Below are 18,445 nucleotides of genomic sequence, written 5' to 3' on the forward strand. Positions count from 1 at the left end.
TAGGCTTCACGGGTGTTGGCCTCCTCGCCTTCTGCTATATCGAGACACTCTTGGAGGGATGCCTTCTCCTTCTTAAGTTCCTTGACCTGCTGCTCTAAGCTTTCTTGTGGATCCCCATGAGTAGCACGCAACTCCGTAGGAGGTGAGGAAATCCTTCCTCCTCTGAGCAGTAGGATGTCCTAATGACCCAAGAGCCTTCCATCTGGTAGGAGAAAAGAAGGGTCTGTTAATATCGGGGAAAGGAGAGAAGGTTTTTCTTAGGGGTAAGGGGTGTTTTCTTGTTAAGGCAACTTTTAAGGTCAGGGCTGCGGTCTACGGCCAGTCCTATGGGCTCTGATACCACCTGAAGCGTCCCGATCCTTTGGGACTCAAATGTGATACAATTACTAGTCCCAGGAGGCTTGTAACCACATTCCTTACTTAAAATAGTACATAGTTTGAATAAATGTTATTACAATACCAGGGTACAAGCTCGAGAGAGCCAGAATACAGAGCGCAGTAGAAGATGAACTAGCCCAAGCCACAGGCAGAACTGGGTGAAGACACAGCCCCCCTCAATCAAGCATAGCAGAAAAGAAGTCTTCAGCTGCTGAAAAACATAAATAATATCTGGGTGAATACACTAGGTATTCCACAAGCCCACCCGGCTCCCATAAAGAGAAAGAGACTTATATCATACATGCTTCTTATGGTGGAGTTGAAGTCACTCTTCTTTTTCTTAGAGAAAGGCAGTATTGTTTAGGGTTTTCCCGAGGAAATAGAAATGACACGTTGTTTAACCACCACTGAGCTTCCCGCTCCCGTGGAACCATTTTCTTTTCCAGAGAAACACTCACACACACACACATATATTTCCCTGTTCACGGATGTTGTAAAAACACTAATTGTCATACCATACCAGACTCGTCCATTCCAGTGGACACGGACTATTCGAATAGGTTTGAACTCTACGCAGAGGGGTACACTTTACCCACTAGTCTGGCTCTGCGATCTCATGGCCAATGAGACCCGAAACCAAATCTCTTTCTTTCCTCGCATGTCCTTACCTTAACGGTTATACCGGAAGGAGTCAGGCCACCGCCATGCCCAAACCGGACAAAACATTCCCCCTCCTTATCCTCCCGGTACTCCCCAGCCATCATAACCCTGGGGTTCGGACCGTACAAGTTCAGATTGAGTGACTGCCCATACAGTCTCGAGTGGTTGTACTTGTCATGAGTATATGTAGTGAAGGATGACAAACTGGTCCTTATATGAGAGGACAATCCTTCTGCTCACACCTAACCCGGCTGAGCCATCACCTAGGCCCTCCCCTAAACCAGGGAGTCCCTGGTCATCCCACTCACAAGGTGATGAGGGTGAATACCCTTCATCGCACACTTTTTGAAAACATCGTTGGTTACAACCACTGCCCCTTTTTCCCATCCCATATCTTGTTATCAAAAGATGTTAGTTAATGCGGGCTATCTCTTGCTCACCATGCAAATAGATTCCATCCCTTAGTCCCGGCTTAGGTAGTGGTAGAGAGAATAGGTAAATTATGTATCAAGGGAAGGATGGACTTGCCTTCTTTGAAGCTTTCCTGGCACAAAAGATTTATCTCGGAGGGGTCGGGTTCCTGCCCTTCTTCCGGAGCTACAAATTCCGGAGGATCGGATCCCTCTTCCGCTAACAAGCACAGATAAGAACAATACATCAATCATGGTGACTTAGTGGGGTGTCCCAATCCTTATACCTTATTATTTTTGTGCCCTATAATTTATTTAAACTATTTTTGGTGCATAAAATATCAGCATATAATTATATATGTGAAAATGGGAAAAAAGAAATGGGAAAAGAAAAAGAGAAAGGGTTTCTAGCTAGCTGGGCCGGGGGGTGTTTTTGGCCCAGCCGAGCGCGAGCGCGCGCGGCCGCGTGGGCAGGCGGCCCACTCGGCCCACCAGCGGGGAGACGGCATGGGGACGGCACCGTGGCGCGGGCCCACTTGCCAGGGAGAGGGGGGCTGATGGCGTTTGAACGGCGACGGGGAGGGAGGAGTCGACCGGGGTTCGACCGCTGGTGGAATCCCGCGGCGGTTCTCCGCCGTGGGTCTGGTTCTGTGATGGGGGAGCGGTGGCGAGGCACGAGCGGGGGTAGGGGGTCATGGAGGTGGGGTCAATTTGACCGGTGGAGGCTTGGGGTGGCCGGTCCACGGCGGGTGGCGGGCGCTCGCGGCGGTGAAGTCACCGGCGAGGCCACCGGGCGCAATAGGCGATGAGCAGGCGTGTGCTAGGATCGTGACAAAGTGGCAGACCTTAAGGACTAGAGCAATTTGACCAAGCGCTACTGGAGAGGGGAGGACAGAGCTCACCGGAGCGAAGGGAGGACGCGGTGGCGCTAGCTCGATCGGGCTCGGGAAGGAGAGGGGGAGGTAGCCGAGGCTGGTGTGGAGAAGGCGGAGCTCGGGCGGTCCCTTTTATAGGTGCCCGGGGAGGGGAGAAGGGAGGAGGGACGGGAGACGCCGACGAGCTCGCCATGATGGCGGTGATGGCACAAACGGCGACGGGATGGCTCGGGCAGGCGGGGGGTGAGGGGACGGCTCGGGCACATTGAGCGGGGAGGTAGTTGAGGCTGGTGCGCACATTAATGGCGAGGAGACAGGGCGGGCGGTGGTCGGCGGCGAACGCGCTGGTGAAGGCATGGGCGGGACGAGGGATCTGATGAGCGGGCTCGAGCTGTCAGCGGGAGAGCGGCGCGAGAGGGAGAGGGGAGGAGCAGCTGACAGGTGGGGCCGGTGAAAGGGAAATGTGCCCTTGGGCCATTTCTAAGTATTTTGGTGATTTAGTGTCCAACACAAGTGCCTAAGTGTAAAATGGTGGACAAAGTACAAATCAAGGATAAAGGTATGTTTCTCAGACTTAGTACATTGTTTTTAGAAACTAATGTATTGTGTCTAAGTGCTGGAAACAGGAAAAATCGAATTGGAAATGAGATGGCTTTGTTCAGCCAAAGTCTGCTTAGTCTGGGAGCACCGGACTGTCCGGTGGTGCACCGGACAGTGTCCGGTGCGCCAGACTGGCTCGGGCGAACTGGCCGCTCTCGGGAATTCACCGGCGATGTACGGCTATAATTCACCAGACTGTCCGGTGTGCACCGGACTGTCCGGTGAGCCAACGGTCGGCCGGGCCAACGGTCGGCCGCACGATCTGCGCGGGACACGTGGCCGAGCCAACGGCTAGAAGGGGGCACCGGGCTGTCCGGTGTGCACCGGACATGTCCGGTGCGCCAATGGCTCCCAAATCTGCAATGGTCGTCTGCGCCATTTTAGGAAGGAAATCGGGCACCGGACAGTGTCCGGTGTGCACCGGACTGTCCGATGCGCCATGCGACAGAAGGCAAGAATTGCCTTCCCAGATTGCTCTCAACGGCTCCTAGCTGCCTTGGGGCTATAAAAGGGACCCCTAGGCGCATGGAGGAGTACACCAAGCATCCTTTGAGCACTATTGATCACTCACACATCATTCTTGCGCACTTGTTCGACATTCTAGTGATTTGAGCTCTGTTCTAGTGTGCTAGCCATTTGAGCTTAAGTCTGGGTTCTGTGTGTGCGTATTTGCTGTGATCTTTGTGTCTTGTGTGAGTTGCTAATCCCTCCCTTACTCCGTGATTCTTTGTGAACATCAAAAGTGTAAGGGCGAGAGGCTCCAAGTTGTGGAGATTCCTCGCAAACGGGATAAGAAAAGAAAAGCAAAACACCGTGGTATTCAAGTTGATCTTTGGATCACTTGAGAGGAGTTGAGTGCAACTCTCGTCCGTTGGGACGCCACAACGTGGAGTAGGCAAGTTTTGTACTTGACCGAACCACGGGATAAACCACTGTGTCATCTCTGTGTTGATCTCTTTGTGGTTATCGTATTGTGCAAGTTCTTCTCTCTAGCCACTTGGTGATTATTGTGCTAACACTTAACCAAGTTTTGTGGCTTAAGTTTTAAGTTTTACAGGATCACCTATTCACCCCCCCCCCTCTAGGTGCTCTCAATTGGTATTAGAGCCGCTCTCTTCAAGAAGGGACTAATCGCCCGAAGAGATGGATCCTAAGGGAAAGGGGATGGTGGTCAACAACAACGAGAAGGAGTCTATCTTCAACAAGCCAAAGGATGACAAACCTACCGACTCGGGCTCAAGCCACAAGCGCAAAGACGGGAAGAAGAAGAAGACAAGGCGCATCAAGGAGATCGTCTACTACGACAGCGACGAATCTTCCTCTTCCCAAAAGGACGACGACGACTACGAGAAAAAGAAAACGGTCAATTCGAACTTTTCTTTTGATTACTCTCGCATTCCTCAAAGTACAAATGCTCATTTATTATCTATTCCACTTGGTAAACCTCCTCATTTTGATGGAGAGCACTACGGATTTTGGAGTCACAAAATGCGTAGTCACTTGTTCTCTCTCCATCCTAGCATATGGGAGATAGTGGAGAGTGGAATGCATTTTGAAAGTAGTGATAGTCCCATGTTTATCAATGAGCAAATTCATAAAAACGCACAAGCTACTACTGTGTTGCTAGCCTCATTGTGCAGGGATGAGTACCACAAGGTGAGCGGCTTGGACAATGCCAAGCAGATCTGGGACACTCTCAAGATCTCACATGAGGGCAACGACGTCACCATGCTCACCAAGATGGAGTTGGTAGAAGGCGAACTCAGGAGATTCGCGATGATAAAGGGAGAAGAGCCAACCCAAACGTACAACCGGCTCAAGACCCTTATCAACAAGATAAGAAGCTATGGAAGCACGCGATGGACGGACCACGACGTCGTCTGCCTAATGCTAAGATCTTTTACTGTCCTTGATCCTCATCTTGTAAACAATATTCGTGAGAATCCTAGGTACATCAAGATGACGCCCGAGGAGATACTTGGAAAGTTCGTAAGCGGGCGAATGATGATCAAGGAAGCAAGATACGTGGACGACACATTGAATGGTCCAATCAATGAGCCTCAACCTCTTGCTCTCAAGGCAACAAGAAGCAAGGAGACGCTACCTAGCAAGGTGGCACAAATTGAGGCTGCCGGACTTAATGATGAAGAGATGGCTCTTATCATCAAGAGATTCAAGACGGCGCTAAAAGGTCGCAAGGGGCAGCCAAGCAAGACCAAGACAAAGGGGAAGCGGTCATGCTTCAAATGTGGTAAGCTTGGTCATTTTATTGCTAACTGTCCCGACAATGATAGTGATCAGGAACAAGGGAACAAGAGGAAGAAGAAAAAGAACTATAAGAAGGCAAAGGGCGAGGCGCATCTAGGCAAGGAGTGGGATTCGGATTGCTCCTCTTCCGACTCCGACAATGAAGGACTCGCCGCCACCGCCTTCAACAAGTCATCCCTCTTCCCCAACGAGCGTCACACATGCCTTATGGAAAGGGAAAAGAAGGTATGTACTCGAAACTCTACTTATGCTTCTTCAAGTGAGGACGAATCTAGTGATGAGGATGAAATAGATTATTCATGTTTATTTAAGGGCCTAGATAGAACCAAGGTAGATAAAATTAATGAATTGATTGATGCCTTGAATGATAAGAATAGACTTTTAGAAAAACAAGAGGATTTGTTGTATGAAGAACATGACAAATTTGTAGAAGCACAAAAATCTCATGCTCTAGAAGTTAAAAGAAATGAAGTGCTTTCTTGTGAATTATCTTCTTGCCATGAAACAATTTCTAGCTTAAGGAGCATTAATGATGATTTGAATGCTAAGTTAGAAATAGCTAGTAAATCAACATCTTGTGTAGAAATCGTTGAAACTTGCAATAAGTGTAAAGACTTTGATATTAATGCTTGTAGCAAACATCTAGTCTCAATTTCTAAATTAAGTGATGAGGTGGCTAGTCTTAATGCCCAACTTAAGACTAGCAAGAGTAATTTTGATAAACTAAAATTTGCTAGTGATGCCTACACGGTTGGTAGACACCCCTCTATTAAGGATGGACTTGGCTTCAAGAGGGAAGCCAAGAACTTAACAAGCCATAAGGCTTCCATCTCCGCCAAGGAGAAAGGGAAGGCCCCTATGGCAAGTAGTACTAAAAAGAACCATGCTTTTATGTACAATGATAGAAGACAGTCTTATAGGAGTTGTAATGCTTACAATGCTTTTGATGCACATGCCTATGATTCCTATGCTATGTTTGCTTCTAGTTCTTCCTATTTGCATGATAGAGATATGTCTAGGAGTTATGTTCATCGTGTGCCTAGAAAGAATAGTGTTCATGTTGCTAGGAAAATTATGGATGGTCCTTCTACAATTTATCATGCTTTAAATGCTTCCTTTGCTATTTGTAGAAAGGATAGGAAGATAGTTGTTAGGAAATTAGGGGCAAAATGCAAGGGTGATAAAACTTGCATTTGGGTCCCTAAGACAATTGTGACTAACCTTGTAGGACCCAACAAGAGTTGGGTACCTAAGTCCCAAGCCTAAATTTGCCTTGCAGGTTTATGCATCCGGGGGTTCAAGCTGGATTATCGACAGCGGATGCACAAACCATATGATGGGGGAGAAGAAGATGTTCACCTCCTACGTCAAAAACAAGGATTCCCAAGATTCAATAATATTCGGTGATGGGAATCAAGGCAAGGTAAAAGGATTAGGTAAAATTGCTATTTCAAATGAGCACTCTATCTCTAATGTGTTTTTAGTTGAGTCTCTTGGATATAACTTGCTATCTGTTAGTCAATTATGCAATATGAGATATAATTGTCTATTTACAAATGTAGATGTGTCTGTCTTTAGAAGAAGTGATGGTTCACTAGCTTTTAAGGGTGTATTAGACGGCAAACTTTATTTAGTTGATTTTGCAAAAGAGGAGGCCGGTCTAGATGCATGCTTAATTGCTAAGACTAGCATGGGCTGGCTGTGGCATCGCCGCTTAGCACATGTGGGGATGAAGAACCTTCACAAGCTTCTAAAGGGAGAACACGTGATAGGTCTAACCAATGTTACTTTCGAAAAAGATAGACCTTGTGCAGCTTGTCAAGCAGGTAAACAAGTTGGAGGAGCGCATCACAGCAAGAATGTGATGACCACATCAAGACCCCTGGAGCTGCTACATATGGACCTCTTCGTACCCGTCGCCTATCTAAGCATAGGAGGAAGTAAGTATGGTCTAGTTATTGTTGATGACTTTTCCCGCTTCACTTGGGTGTTCTTTTTGCAGGATAAGTCTGAAACCCAAGGGACCCTCAAGCGCTTCCTAAGGAGAGCTCAAAATGAGTTTGAGCTCAAGGTGAAGAAGATAAGGAGCGACAACGGGTCCGAGTTCAAGAACCTTCAAGTGGAGGAGTTTCTTGATGAGGAAGGGATCAAGCACGAGTTCTCCGCTCCCTACACACCACAACAAAATGGTGTGGTAGAGAGGAAGAACAGAACGCTCATCGATATGGCGAGGACGATGCTTGGAGAGTTCAAGACCCCCGAGTGCTTTTGGTCAGAAGCCGTGAACACGGCTTGCCACGCCATCAACAGGGTCTACCTTCATCGCCTCCTCAAGAAGACGTCGTATGAGTTGCTAACCGGTAACAAACCCAATGTATCGTACTTTCGTGTATTTGGGAGTAAATGCTACATTCTAGTGAAGAAGGGTAGGAATTCCAAATTTGCTCCCAAAGCTGTAGAAGGGTTTTTGTTAGGTTATGATTCAAATACAAAGGCGTATAGAGTCTTCAACAAATCATCGGGTTTGGTTGAAGTCTCTAGCGACGTTGTATTTGATGAGACTAATGGCTCTCCAAGAGAGCAAGTTGTTGATTGTGATGATGTAGATGAAGAAGATGTTCCGACGGCCGCTATACGAACCATGGCGATTGGTGATGTACGACCACAGGAACAAAAGGAGCAAGATCAACCTTCTTCCTCAACCATGGTGCATCCCCCAACTCAAGACGATGAACAGGTTCATCAACAGGAGGCGTGTGATCAAGGGGGAGCACAAGATGATCATGTGATGGAGGAAGAAGCGCAACCGGCACCTCCAACCCAAGTTCGAGCGATGATCCAAAGGGATCATCCCGTCGACCAAATTTTGGGTGATATTAGCAAGGGAGTAACTACTCGATCCCGATTAGTTAATTTTTGTGAGCATTACTCATTTGTCTCTTCTATTGAGCCTTTCAGGGTAGAAGAGGCCTTGCTAGATCCGGACTGGGTGTTGGCCATGCAAGAGGAGCTCAACAACTTCAAGCGTAATGAAGTTTGGACACTGGTGCCTCGTCCCAAGCAAAACGTTGTGGGAACCAAGTGGGTGTTCCGCAACAAACAGGACGAGCACGGGGTGGTGACGAGGAACAAGGCTCGACTTGTGGCAAAAGGTTATGCCCAAGTCGCAGGTTTGGACTTTGAGGAGACTTTTGCTCCTGTGGCTAGGCTAGAGTCCATTCGTATCTTGCTAGCATATGCCGCTCACCATTCTTTTAGGTTGTTCCAAATGGATGTGAAGAGCGCTTTCCTCAACGGGCCAATCAAGGAGGAGGTGTACGTGGAGCAACCCCCTGGCTTCGAGGATGAACGGTACCCCGACCACGTGTGTAAGCTCTCTAAGGCGCTCTATGGACTTAAGCAAGCCCCAAGAGCATGGTATGAATGCCTTAGAGATTTCTTAATTGCTAATGCTTTCAAGGTTGGGAAAGCCGATCCAACTCTTTTCACTAAGACTTGTGACAGTGATCTTTTTGTGTGCCAAATTTATGTCGATGACATAATATTTTGTTCTACTAATAAAAAGTCTTGTGAAGAGTTTAGCAGGGTGATGACGCAGAAATTCGAGATGTCAAGGATGGGCGAGTTGAACTACTTCCTTGGGTTCCAAGTGAAGCAACTCAAGGACGGCACCTTCATCTCTCAAACGAAGTACACACAAGACTTGCTGAAGCGGTTTGGGATGAAGGATGCCAAGCCCGCAAAGACTCCGATGGGAACCGACGGACACACTGATCTCAACAAAGGAGGTAAGTCCGTTGATCAAAAAGCATACCGGTCAATGATAGGGTCATTACTTTACTTATGTGCTAGTAGACCGGATATTATGCTCAGTGTATGCATGTGTGCTAGATTTCAATCCGACCCTAAGGAGTGTCACTTAGTGGCAGTGAAGCGAATCCTTAGATATTTAGTTGCTACGCCTTGCTTCGGGCTCTGGTATCCAAAGGGGTCTACCTTTGACCTAATTGGATATTCAGATTTCGACTATGCTGGATGTAAGGTCGATAGGAAGAGTACATCGGGGACGTGCCAAATCTTAGGAAGGTCCCTGGTGTCATGGAACTCTAAGAAACAAACTTCAGTTGCCCTATCCACCGTTGAGGCCGAGTATGTTGCCGCAGGACAGTGTTGCGCGCAACTACTTTGGATGAGGCAAACCCTCAGGGACTTTGGCTACAATCTGAGCAAAGTCCCACTCCTATGTGATAATGAGAGTGCTATCCGCATGGCGGAAAATCCTGTTGAACACAGCCGCACAAAGCACATAGACATCCGGCATCACTTTTTGAGAGACCGCCAGCAAAAGGGAGATATTGAAGTGTTTCATGTTAGCACCGAGAACCAGCTAGCTGATATCTTTACCAAGCCTCTAGATGAGAAGACCTTTTGCAGGTTGCGTAGTGAGCTAAATGTCTTAGATTCGTGGAACTTGGATTGATTTATAGCATACATGTGTTTATGCCTTTGATCATGTTCCTTATGCATTTTGTTGCTTAATAATGGTGCTCAAGTTGTACAAACACTTCCTGGACCTCACAAGTCCGTTGCAAAGTGATGCACATGTTTAGGGGGAGATGTGTTACAACTTGACCCTCTGAGACTAACCATGTGCTTGAGTTTGCTTGTTTTAGTCTCAAAGGAGGTTTGAAAGGGAAAAGGTGGACTTGGACCATGAAAGACTTCCACTGCACTCCGATGAGAGGGTAACTTATTCCAAGTTCATCTCATGTACTCTTATTGCCTTTGTATTCTTATTGAAGATTTTGGTGAGGCAATGGGGTTCTGGGGCCAAGATTAATCCCGTTTTGGTGCTTGATGCCAAAGGGGGAGAAAATAAAGGCCAAAGCGATAAATGGATCAGCTACCACTTGAGAGATTTTGAAAATAGTAGAATAGAGCTTAGAGCTTTTTGTTGGTCAAAACTCTTTTATTGGTAGAATAGAGCTTTTTGGTTTGTCAAAACTCTTTTATTGTCTCTCTTGTCAAAAGTTGGCTTCTTGTGGGGAGAAGTGTTGATTATGGGAAAAAGGGGAGTTTTTGAAATCTTGAATCAATTTCTCTTGGAATCACTCTCTTTATGTCTTAACATGTGTGCTTGACTTAGAGATAGAAATTTGAGTTTGATTTGCAAAAACAAACCAAGTGGTGGCAAAGAGTGATCCATATATGTCAAATTTGAATCAAAACAATTTGAGTTCTTATTTGAATTGATTTTGTATTTGTTCTACTTGATTTATATTGTGTTGGCATAAATCACCAAAAAGGGGGAGATTGAAAGGGAAATGTGCCCTTGGGCCATTTCTAAGTATTTTGGTGATTTAGTGTCCAACACAAGGGCCTAAGTGTAAAATGGTGGACAAAGTACAAATCAAGGATAAAGGTATGTTTCTCAGACATAGTACATTGTTTTTAGAAACTAATGTATTGTGTCTAAGTGCTGGAAACAGGAAAAATCGAATTAGAAATGAGATGGCTTTGTTCAGCCAAAGTCTGCTCAGTCTGGAAGCACCGGACTGTCCGGTGGTGCACCGGACAGTGTCCGGTGGTGCACCGGACAGTGTCCGGTGCGCCAGACTGGCTCGGGCGAACTGGCCGCTCTCGGGAATTCACCGGCGACCTACGGCTATAATTCACCGGACTGTCCGGTGTGCACCGGACTGTCCGGTGAGCCAACGGTCGGCCAGGCCAACGGTCGGCCGCGCGATCTGCGCGGGACACGTGGCCGAGCCAACGGCTAGAAGGGGGCACCGGACTGTCCGGTGTGCACCGGACATGTCCAGTGCGCCAACGGCTCCCAAATCTGCAACGGTCGGCTGCGCCATTTTAGGAAGGAAATCGGGCACCGGACAGTGTCCGGTGTGCATCGGACTGTCCTGTGCGCCACGCGACAGAAGGCAAGAATTGCCTTCCCAGATTGCTCTCAACGGCTCCTAGCTGCCTTGGGGCTATAAAAGGGACCCCTAGGCGCATGGAGGAGTACACCAAACATCCTTTGAGCACTATTGATCACTCACACATCATTCTTGCGCACTTGTTCGACATTCTAGTGATTTGAGCTCTATTCTAGTGTGCTAGCCATTTGAGCTTAAGTCTGGGTTCTGTGTGTGCGTATTTGCTGTGATCTTTGTGTCTTGTGTGAGTTGCTAATCCCTCCCTTACTCCGTGATTCTTTGTGAACATCAAAAGTGTAAGGGCGAGAGGCTCCAAGTTGTGGAGATTCCTCGCAAACGGGATAAGAAAAGAAAAGCAAAACACTGTGGTATTCAAGTTGATCTTTGGATCACTTGAGAGGAGTTGAGTGCAACTCTCGTCCGTTGGGACGCCACAACGTGGAGTAGGCAAGTTTTGTACTTGGCCGAACCACGGGATAAACCACTGTGTCATCTCTGTGTTGATCTCTTTGTGGTTATCGTATTGTGCAAGTTCTTCTCTCTAGCCACTTGGTGATTATTGTGCTAACACTTAACCAAGTTTTGTGGCTTAAGTTTTAAGTTTTACAGGATCACCTATTCACCCCCCCCCCCCCTCTAGGTGCTCTCAGCCGGGCTGTCAGGCGTGGGCGCAGGCGCTGCTGGGCTGCTTGGGCCGCGGGAGGAGAGGGGGAAGCGGGTGCACGAGAGGGAGAGGGGAGTGGCTTGGGCCGAAAAACGGCCCAACCGAAGGGGGGAGAGTTTTTCCTTTTTCTTTTTCTGTTTTCTATTTCTCATTTCCATTTTCTATTTTATTTCTTTTTATTTCCTTTTCTTTTGAATCAATAATTAGCTAGATAATCTTAGGTGTTAAAAAAAATCTATGTGAGGTGCTTCTAATAACCAAAGTGTATGCATATGATGAGATGACCTAAAGGGTGGAGTTTAGGGGGAGATAAACTAAGGGGGGAGATTAGGGTTCCAAACCTTGGGTTGAAATTTTGGGATGTTACACCAAGGCAGGTCATGTTATCCAACTCGAAGGTACGGTCCCTCTCCTTAGTGAGAGGAAGAGTTGCGGATATCAACCACTAGATCTTCATCGACATGAGCTAGAACTTAACCCTACTTTGCAATCTCTTAAGTTTTTCCCAGCAAATTGCTAGGGTTCAGTGCGTCCGAAAGCCCAGCCATGCTAAATTTCTTAGGTTTCTAGATTGTTATAAAATTAATAGGGCTTACGATTAATTTGATAATATAGAAAAAAGATAAAACACAAATCAAGTAACATATAATCGACATGAGGATAGATGTAAGTAGATCTTAAACAAATGTAAGTAGATCTTAAACAATGCACGAATAATAATGCAGAATGAATACAATAATAACAGATATAAACAAGAAATCAACATCACTTAATCTAAAAGGAACTGCTGAATTACTTACAATACTTCCTACGAGAGATGATGACGAACACGAGCGGATGTGCCCGACACACTTCCCAGAAACCTAATTCGCCGGCATCCGTGCAAGTAGTCAGATCGCTGGCGTCGATTCAGAGACACTGCTCCCCCTTGATCAGCTGCACGACACATGCGAGGACGGTAGAGCAGAAAAGCGGCGACACAAACGAATCAAGCCAGCTATGTTCGATCGAACGTCTCTGATTTATAGAGGGTCGGCGTCGGCTGGATAGTCTTCAGATTTGATCTACTAAGTTCCAGTAACTACCCCTTAGAACCACTCTACGTGCAACTGCATGGATATCATGCACATAACGTGCGCTCGTTACTCCTAGTTGATGTGGCAGGCACTGCTATCTAGAACATGTTTTGAAGCGATCGTGCATTGTTACAAGTCACAAGTCACACGATATATTCACAAAAAGCGCGAAAAGCGAGCGAGCGTACGAGTGAGGTAAGTTCATAGCAGTCTTTATAGCCCTTTATTGTCTCATGTGTAGAGTAGCGTGCACCTTCACATATAAGTTAGTTATCTTCTACCTAGACGAGTAATGCGAGACTAAAGCCTCATCATACCATCTCTACACACCACATTGATTTCCTTAAAACAATTTAGACCAACACAGTAAGCTTAAATAGGCTAAATTGTAACAGGAGGGGGTCTCGCCGGCCATGGTGGAGGCGAGCACGACTGTCAAGGGTTTACCTTCCACAATAAGAGCTAGTTTGGGAGTCTCAAAACCGGAGTGAATTGAATGGGCTAGAATCTCCTTCTTATTCAATTTTGAATAAGAAGGGAATTCTAGCCCTCCAATCCACTCTAGTTTTATGACTCCCAAACTAGCCATAAGGGTTAGTTTGTCAACCACATTTTTTTCAAGAGATTACTATTTTTCCAAATAAAATTAGCTCATTTTTCTTAGAAAAAATAAGAATCATTTAGAAAAATAAGGTTTTCAAACTAGTCATAAGGATGGGAGCGGCAACTACTACGAGCACGACTGCCATGTGGGGCAGCCGCGGTGGAGACTAGGCCTATCACGGTGGTGGCTCACCGACCGTGAAGAAGTCGTACCAGCATGGAAAAACGTAGAAACGTTTTGATATTTTTTAACCGATAGCAACTCGTGTTTTTTTAACTCCATTACAATTAAGTTCATAAAGCATCATTTAGCTGCTTCACAAAAATAGTGAATATGGCCTCGTGATCCACTATTGTTGTGAATCTAGATTTGATGAATCTAAGAGGGTGTTTGGTTTTTAGTTACTAATTTAGGTCTTCCATTTTATTCTATTTTGGCCCATAAATTATGAAATATGGATTTTCGGTATTTTACAATTTAAGGACTAAAATAAAATAAAATGAAAGGACTAAAAATTAGTTACTAGAAACAAAACATCTCCAAAAGTGTTTGAGTAATTTCCCATAGAGTGGAGCCTTTTTTTATGAATTTGAAAGGGGCTCTGCCTAACCAACCCTAAGGGAATGTGAACAGAATGTGCATATACTTTAGCTGTATGTGACAGATTTCAGCTGGACGCGTAATTCTCATTCATACCGCTGGAAACGTTGGTTGAAGTTCTTTGTCTGTCTGTCTGTTACTTCAGTTTGTTTCTCATGTTGGGCAGAAAGACCGAGGGCATTACGTAGTTCTGGACACGTTCTTCAGAATAAAAGGCCCATCGAACCTAACTTGGTATTTTAGCGGAAGTGCTGTCGGGGGTTTGCAAGAAATTGTCCCTAGGATCTGGACCAATTCAGGTCTGAATGCGTGGAAGGATTGAAAGCTAAGAAAATGCCCTTTAGTTTAGAAACTTAAATCTTTTTCGGGAATCCATGGCACGGAGGGAAAATCGAACTCATTTTCCCCTTAATCCCATAGATTCAAAGAGAGGATTTGAGTGTCTTAACTATCCCTAAATGTTTCTTTCAACATGGCTGCTCTTACAATCAGATTTGGCGTGTCTTTGCTTGCACATTACTTTGTGATCCTATAGACTGTTCACTTAGCTTTAATTTTCATCGGTTTCTATTGCTTTTACAATATTTTATCTCTATAAATCATAGCTGTAACGGTCCAAACAGTTGATAAATCTAAAGCCAACAGCCTGGAATACGAACATGCTTGCATTATGCTTGGGTTCAGCCGCAATGCAACTTTTTGACAAATGTTGCAACGCATCAGTTCCTTTCTATCTGCTACGCACGTCTACGTCTCCGTATTCTTGTTTTCAAGTCGCTGGTCTGGCGTTTCACAGGTCCTCAAAAAATATGTCTTGTTTTTGTTATGCCTAATATTCAATTCAATACTTTAGTTAGATTATTGTTAAAATGTTCTTTTTATAGATTGTATCCAGCACGATAAGACTGAGTCCTAAAGCTATTTAGGAGTATGTTTCTAGAGTGGAATTCCCTTGTAGTTCAGGCAGCACCGCGTGGCGCGGGAATGCGGGATGACAGGCCTCTTAGAGCATCTCCAAAAGTTCCCCAGAAATCTCCCCTAAATCAATTTTTTTGGGAAAAACACAAAAACATGTCTCCAACAGTTCTCCTAAAGCGCCCCCAACTTTTTCATAGCCCTTAAAACTCCCTCATTTGTAGCTACAAATGAGGGGTTTTTTGGGCTATGAAAAAGTTGGGGGCGCTTCCCCAGAAACAAACTGCTGCTTTAAGGGATCTGTTGGAGAAAGGATTAAAATTTACCTCCACTTATTATTTAGATGTCCCTTAAAACTGATTTTGAGGAGTCGTTTTATGGAGAGCTCTTGGAGATGCTCTTACTTAGCAGCGTGATGTACCATGTCACGAAATGGATTAAGGGCGTGTAACACTATAAAAATCATTGAATAAAAATAATACATTTAGTTATTAATGATATTTATGGTAATTAATTTTCTTTTAAGTATTTGTTAGTTATTTGTCTTTGGAATGATTTTTGATTGCTCATAATTGATTTTGGTAATTGATTTTGGATATCGAATAACATTTCTTGTTAAGTAAAAATCCAAATAAATAATATAATAAGTACTAGTCCAAAAATAACTATTTTATTTATAAATAATTTTGGGTTAATTGTTATGAATTTTATGGTTATTTAAAATTATATTTTGAAATTAGAAAGGAATTAGAAAAGAAATAAAAAAACAAAAAAAAACAAAACCCTAATCCTGATCGGCCCATTAGGCCCAACAAGGCCCAGCCGACCGCCCCTAACCCTAGCCGTCGCGCGCCCTACTCCCTGCACAGCCGCCGCCACCCACCTGGCCACCTCTCCCTCCCTCTTCTCTCTCTTCTCTTCTCCCCTGCGTCTCCCCAATCGACGCGCTGCCAGAAGCCGACTGCCCTGCGCGCTCCGCGACACCGACCGCGCCCCAGCACCTCGGCCATCCCGCGCGCGCCGCCCAAGGCCCCGCCCGACACCACCGCGCCAAGCAGCCACCAGGACGCCGCGTCATCCGCGCCCAGGACCCGAGCGCCCGAGCAGCCGCCTCGGCCCCGCGCAGCCACCAGTGCCCCTGCAGACCGACCCGACCCCGATGCCGGCCAACCCCGATCGCACCACCAAGGACTTGCCCGACTCGAAGCCACGCCCGCGACAGAAACGCCCGTGCCTAGCCGTTCGTCTTCCTCTGCGTTATTGGTGATTCAATGCGTCTGTTTCTCCCTCCCCATTACTATCCTCCATGAACCGACACCATTAATGACCATGAAGCACCCGGCTGACCCTTTCTCTCCCCTGGTGCCTCTTCCTCTCACCCTTCTCCTCTATAAAATCCAACATCGTGCCTGCGAGCCCCTTGCCTTTTCCCTGCTCGCCCATTTCCCATGCGCTCGCCTCGGTGTCACGCACCTGCTGCTGTTCGTTCTTTGCTCTCGTCCACACTTGCTCAGTTGTTGTCTGTCTCGCCATCGTCACTATCGCAAACACGCCGCACGCGTCCAGGACCCGACCGAAGCACCGTGACGCCAGGAAACGCGCAGGACGCCGACCGTTCTTCTCCTCGCGTGTAATGGAGTTTAATGCAACTGTTTCTTCTCTCCATTTCTTCCTCCCGCTGTTTCTCTTCTCGGCGCCATTAATGATGCTTAAGGCCGCCCGTTCTTCCCTCCCGGAGCCCTCTCTCTCCCTCTCCCTTCTCTATAAATTGGACGTCGAGCCCTCTCCCTCTCCCTGCCCGAACTTCCCCTCTCGATCCCTCCTCTCGGTTCTCTCTCCCTCGCCGTTCGCCACCGTGAAGTTCGTCGCCGGACCGTCCGTGCCCGTTTGTCGTTCAACGGAGCTCCACCCGTGCCTACGCGTTGTCCGTCGTTCGCCGTCCATCCAGGAGTCCGTGAAGCTCGCCCACGCAGCACCCCGGCGACCGTGCCCACGCCGTTCACCGTCATCCGTTCACCCCAAGGTTGAAGACAACCCAAAACAATTTGAATTCATTTTTATCATGTTTGAATTTATGAACTGTGTGAATTATTGTTGTAATTTTGAGATGATGTGATTTGGCGATTCACGTGTATGATTTTAGAGATTTGCGATGTATACGGGTAGCCAAAATCGAACCCCGCGACACTACTTTGAATATGCTTATGATTTTATAATTCTAAAAATGAACACGGTCACTGTTTACTACTTCAGTGATTTTCATACTAGAAATGTTTATAATTAATTTCGCTTTAGTGTGTGGAACGATAATTGTTAGTAGTATTTTAAAGTGTAAACTTATTGGCATGAAGAAATAGAATAAACACTAAGCCACATATTTTCTAGTCAAATGAAAATATAGATTTTACTATTCATGATAAATGTATTCATAAGTATAACACTTAATTACTTAGAATTAGTAAGATATTTATGTCATAATAACCATGAATAGGTTATTAAAAGTCCTATTTAGTAATTTACAATTAATTCTTAGTATATTAATGTTAGAAGAATTAAATAAACAATTTTAGTTATACGTATAAATTCTATTTAGAAAAGAAAGGAGAAAACCGAAATAATAGAATTTATACTAATGTTAAAATGACTTAACTAGGCACTCATACTTTTCTAATAAAGAAATTGATAGTTATATTGGTAAACATAGGTTTAGATAACTTATTTCTAATTTAAAATGACATTTTTAATAGATATCATATTTAACAAGGTTCGTTATAGATATTTAAATATAGCCGTGTTAAATAGAAACTTAAAAGAATATGTTGATCATATGTTTCTTAATAAAAATAGAAGATAAATATATGTCCAATCAATAAATTATTTTCTTAATTAAAAGATAACAAGGGTCATTGCTTTTATAAACTAAAATGATAGTTTATACATAATTTCCTTTCTAATGAATTAGATCATTTGTTCCTACAATAGAATTATAGATAACTAATAGATTAATTATCCTTTATCATAATTTATAGTCAATTTGTTCTTAACTAGATTTATGACATGATTAATGATTTCATAGAATTTAGTCCACATTATATACGAATCACTTAGCTTTTCCTAAAGGACAAAATAAAGTAATAAGAGTTTAAGTTCCTTTATAACTTAAAATGTTATTTTATATTGACTTCAAATATAATAATATAGGCTATGTGTTTTCTAATAAAAATAAAAGATGGTTAATCGTTCATTATCTTTTACATGAAAATCTACTTAAGGCCTATTACCTAGTTTTTCATAAAATAAGTGTTTAATAATAATGATCTTTTTATATAAAACCTATTTAGACTTATATCTTAATTTATAATAAGTGAATGTTTAACAATGATATATAAGATGTTCCATAATGCTTCTAAAATTAATAACATGTTTTGTAACCCATTAACCTTAGATATAAAATATATCTTT

The sequence above is a fragment of the Zea mays genome, chromosome 5, assembly GCF_902167145.1.
Source record: "Zea mays cultivar B73 chromosome 5, Zm-B73-REFERENCE-NAM-5.0, whole genome shotgun sequence".
Classification (NCBI taxonomy): Eukaryota; Viridiplantae; Streptophyta; class Magnoliopsida; order Poales; family Poaceae; genus Zea; species Zea mays.